The following is a 5,187-nucleotide window of genomic DNA, read 5'->3' as shown; positions in this document are numbered from 1 at the left end:
GCGAGTAGCGGGTCGCCCCGTAGTACTAGGAGGAGCCCGAGCAGCTCCACCACGCCACTGGCAGCGAGCCCAGCCACTGCAGTCACCCCTCACCCGGTGTTGGCCAAACGGCGCAAACCAGCGAGGGCCACCGCCTAGCAGGAGCCAACCGGCGTCCATCCGCCCCCTGTGCCGCGTGTCAGCCCCCAATCGTCATGAAGCTGACCAGATCTGACCAGGGGCCTTCCCGCGCCCAGCCACCTGAGACCCGCATTTTGGGTACCGAGCGAAATTCCGAGATCTCGCGCGGTTACCGCCCCCCCGCCCCCCTCGAGAAACACGCACACCGAGCAAAAAATCTCGAATGATTTGAAAATTTTGAATTCAAACGCTCACAGTATAGTTAAATACTGGCCATCTCTTATGCAACTACAGACCTATAAGCGGCCTAGTGGTAAAGCCAACATTTCATCAGAAGGTAGACGCGGGGTCGAATCTTGGCTTTATGGCTGCCAGCCTGAGCCACGACCGACGCGCCGACGGGCCCCGCGCACGCCCCACGCCTCCGCTCTAACCAATCACCCTGCACCAACCAAGCCCAAGAGGAAGAGAAAGGGCCCCGCCGCCGGCCACCGTGAGGCCTTGTTCGGTTACACCCCTCCACAAGAGGATTGGCGGGGATTTGGGAAGGTTTTGACTTGCAAGGGATTAAATCCACTTCAATCCCTGCCAAACCCCCTTTGAATCCCTCTCAACCGAACACAGCCTGAGGGGGTTTGCCCTTGCGGCTCCGGGGCAGGGATGGGAGGGAGGCGAGAGGATGAGGATGGGAGCGCCGCCTACGGGAGGACGAAACGGGGGCAGCGTTCTGTCCTTTCGAGAGGAAAAATCTTCCAACTACCGGATCTGAAGAGAAGAATTCTCGTGATGATCTTTCGGTGGCCATCACAATCCACAGGAAGGCTGGCGCCACAGGTTGAAGTTATCACCATACGGTGCAACACCAGCAGCACAGCACATCTGCATCAATTTTCACATCGCCGTAGAGAGCTCTATCTCTATCCAAGCCAATCAACCCTATGGCGAGCAAGCACATCTAGCAGCAGCTTAGCCGCCACAGAAGCAATGAAGCAAACGCATCTAGCCACCACGCCGCACAAGCCACACGCCCCGACATGTCATGCCGCCTGTAACTGCCGTAGCGCCCCACGCGAGGATGCCGAGACCCTGGCCAAGTCCCGACGCGTGCCCATGCGCCACCCAGAGCTGCCGCCCTACAAATTGGAGGCCGCCGCGAGGAGGCGCCCGGCCGCCACTGTCAGCCGCCCAGGATTACCCCGGCAGCGTCCTCCACTTCTGAATTATAAGGTGTTTTGGATATTTCAATATGAATTACATGCAGGGTGAAGAGTGAACAATTACAAGAAATTCATTTTTATACGGTTTTGCTAAAACACATCTAGATATGAGATATGTATTGCACATCTAAGTCTTATATCATTGATCTTACGTGGAGATTCATGTGGGTATTATCGTTTTCTTTTTTCCTTTTCCTTTTATGCTTGATTTAATCATCTAGATGTGCAAGACACACCCATTTTTATATATCTGATTCAGAAGGAAAAATAGAACATCCTGTAATCCAGAACGGAGGGAGAGAGTCATAGTGGCCAACAATAAGAATTTGTATAATAAAACGCTGTTATTTTCTTTTTTATTTGGAAGTCAAAACTTGGTTAGAGAAGTACCTGCAATGACTTTGATAGGTGATCCGGCAAATACCACGAAAGAAATGAGATAAACAGAAAAGGAATTATAGTTAGAAAAAGTTTTAGAACAGACAAATTAAGTGTTGTCTAAAGGTGGCTGCGGCACATTGCCCTAATATATGAGGAACAAATATACGAAGCTGTTTATGCCCAAATTCACGTTCCATCTAAATATGCCCAAATCCATCAATCTCAGCTAGCTGAAGCTAGCGTCAAACCAACAAAGTAATGACAGTCGAAAAAAAAAACTAATCACACCCGCTCTAGTATTACCATAGCTGGATCTTGGCCGACACACGTCGCCAAACAGGCCGGCTGGTCGTTCAGATAAATTTCTTTATGGTTGGTCTTCACATGTTCAACTCTAGTAAGCTTAATGATTCACAGTATATACGGCAGCATCTCTGGTAAAGACAATATCAGAGACCAACCTCACTTGATGCTATATAATACGGTTAACTGATTGATCAGGCATGTGACCACAAGCTATCGAAATTATGTTGAATTTTCAAATGATCAAGCTTGCTACTTCCTCCGTTCACAATTATAAGCTGTTCTGAATATTTTAATATGGACTGTACTACATATGGATTGAAATTAGTGAAAAATACACTAAAACACGTCTATATATGTCTAATTCAGACGGAGAAAAAACTAACATCTTATAATTGTGAACAGGGGGAGTAGTTACTCATGAGAAACAACTAAATATTGCATCTGGTCGATATGACATTACTGGAAACCAGCCAAATTTAACGTTCTAGATCCGCCGAGGTTAGAGGTTAAATACGGTCTGCTCAAGAATGATGGCTGGGGCAACAATACAATCATGCCTAAGAAAATATATAAGAACTAGGAAAAAAATACCTATTGGCAGACGCCAAGCGGTGCTACGAGGACGACAGTTGACACGCTGCAGCCAAAAGCGCATCCATGATGAGGTCGAGACGACCGCGGTCACGCTGCCTCAAGCACGGGTGGCGGTGCTGTAGAAAAGCAAGGAGTTTGAAGAAGGAATCAGGCCTGCATCAAAAAGGCCTTCTCAATCTTCATTTTATTGCAAGTCGTCAAAAGCATCCAAGACATCGCCATAAAGATAAGCCAGAATAAGCGGTGATGTTGTGAAAGGTGTGTAACCCTGTACTGAAGGAACTCTGCGAGGTTAAGGGCCTCCTAGTTGGGCCGAGTATTTGACAAAAAACTATCACATTAGGGGTTACCGTCCCACAGAACTACCACTTTCAAAAAAGTGACCGATAACTACCAAAAATCGCTAATTTTGTGACTAAAAACTACAACTTTTGAAAAATGACCAGTTTAGATGATTTAAACATGTTTATGACATGCGGGGCCCACCCGTCAGAGCTGATGTGGCGGCAAAGTCAACTCCGTTTATTTTGACCGTTACGTTGACTGTTATTACAAGTGGGGCCCACCTGTCAGCATCAATCTTCTTCCTCCTCCTCCTTTCTCTCTTCGCGCACCAAGACGAGCGGGCGACGGCGCTAGGCACCAGCGACGGGAGGCGGAGATGAGGGGCGACCGAAGGGAACTCCGGCGAGGCGGCGGACGCGAGGCAGCGGATCTGGTCGGCGACGAGCTTGAGGGCTGCACCATCCGCCCCTGCCTGGACTGGATCCGGAGCCCCGACGCGCAGGCCAACGCCACCGTCTTCCTCGCCAAGTTCTACGGCCGCGCTGAGCTGCTCAACCTGCTCGCCGCCAGCCCCGACGCCGGCCTCCGCCCGGTGCTCTTCCGCTTGCTGCTCTACGAGGCGTGCGGCCGGATGGTCAACCCCGTGTACGGCTCCATCGGCCTGCTCTGGTCCGGCCAGTAGGAGGCGTGCCAGGCCGCTGTCGAGGCCGTGCTCAAGGGCCGCCCCATTGTCAGCCTGCCATCATCCAAGCTCAACGCCGAGTCCATCACCACCATCACCTTGCTGCCGCCGTCCGTCCGCGATGCACAGTAGGTGTTTGTTGAAATGCCAAATAGAGAGAAGTGGAGGAAGAAGAAGATAGTCCTGACGGGTGGGTCCCATATGTCATAACAGTGTTTAGGGTGACGGTGTAATAACGGTCAAAGTAAACGGAATTGACTTTGCCGCCATGTCAGCTCTAATGGGTGGGCCCGGCATGTCATAAACGTGTTTAAATCGTCTAAATTGGTCATTTTTCAAAAGTGGTAGTTTTTAGTCACAAAATTAGAAATTTTTGGTAGTTATCGGTCACTTTTTTGAAAGTGGTAGTTCTGTGGGACGGTAACCCCTAATGTGGTAGTTTTTTGTCAAATACTCAGTTGGGCCCCAGCGCCCCGTGGATGAACGTCCATATGACCCGCGCCGCCGTACAAGAGAACATTTTATGGGTCCCTGATACATCTTCAACGTATCTATATTTTTTTATTGTTCCATGCTATTATATTATTAATCTTAGATGTTTTATATGCATTTATATGCTATTTTATATATTATTTTTGGGACTAACCTATTAACCTAGAGCCCAGTGACAGTTTCTGTTTTTTTCCTTGTTTTTTGAGTTTCGCAGAAAAGGAATATCAAACAGAGTCCAATTGAACTGAAAATTTATGGTGATTTTTTATGGACCAGAAGGAGCCTCCGAAGCAAAAGAGTTGGGTCAGAAGAGCCACGAGGCCGCCACAAGGGTGGAAGGCGCCCCCACCCCCTAGGGCGCACCCTCCAACCTTGTTGGCTCCTCGTGGACCCCCCTGACTTGTTCTCGACGCCAATAATTTCTATAAATACCAAAATCTCCAGAACATAATCTTAGATCGATCGGTAGTTGCGCCGCCGCAAGCCTATGTAGCCACCAAAAACCAATCGAGACCCTGTTCCGGCACCCTGCCGGAGGGGGAAATCATCACCGGTGGCCATCTTCATCATCCCGGCTCTCTCCATGACGAGGAGGGAGTAGTTCACCCTCGGGGCTGAGGGTATGTACTAGTAACTATGTGTTTGATCTCCCTCCCTCTCTCTCTCGTATTCTTGTTTTGGCACGATCTTGATGTACCACAAGCTTTGCTATTATAGTTGGATCTTATGATGTTTCTTCCCCTCTACCTTTTTGTAATGGATTGAGTTTTCCCCCTTGAAGTTATCTTATCGGATTGAGTCTTTAAGGATTTGAGAATACTTGATGTATGTCTTGCATGTGCTTATCTGTGGTGACAATGGAATATTCATGTGATCTACTTGATGTATGTTTTGGTGATCAACTTGCGGGTTCTGTGACCTAGTGAACTTATGCATAGGGGTTGACACACAATTTCGTCTTGACTCTCCGGTAGAAACTTTGGGGCACTCTTTGAAATTCTTTGTGTTGGTTCGAATAGACGAATCTGAGATTGTGTGATGCATACCGTATAATCAAACCCGCGGATACTTGTGGTGACATTGGAGTATCTTGGTGACATTAGGGTTTTG

General features: G+C 48.6%; 1 pseudogene; it reads left to right on the top strand.

The window, feature by feature from the left end:
• Positions 1-3,279: 3,279 nt before the first annotated feature.
• LOC119349756 lies at positions 3,280-3,717 on the top strand (annotated as a pseudogene).
• The last annotated feature ends 1,470 nt before the right edge of the window (positions 3,718-5,187 follow it).

Source organism: Triticum dicoccoides, chromosome 1A (assembly GCF_002162155.2).
Source record: "Triticum dicoccoides isolate Atlit2015 ecotype Zavitan chromosome 1A, WEW_v2.0, whole genome shotgun sequence".
Lineage (NCBI taxonomy): Eukaryota > Viridiplantae > Streptophyta > Magnoliopsida > Poales > Poaceae > Triticum > Triticum dicoccoides.
This window is presented reverse-complemented; position numbering and strand designations above follow the sequence as displayed.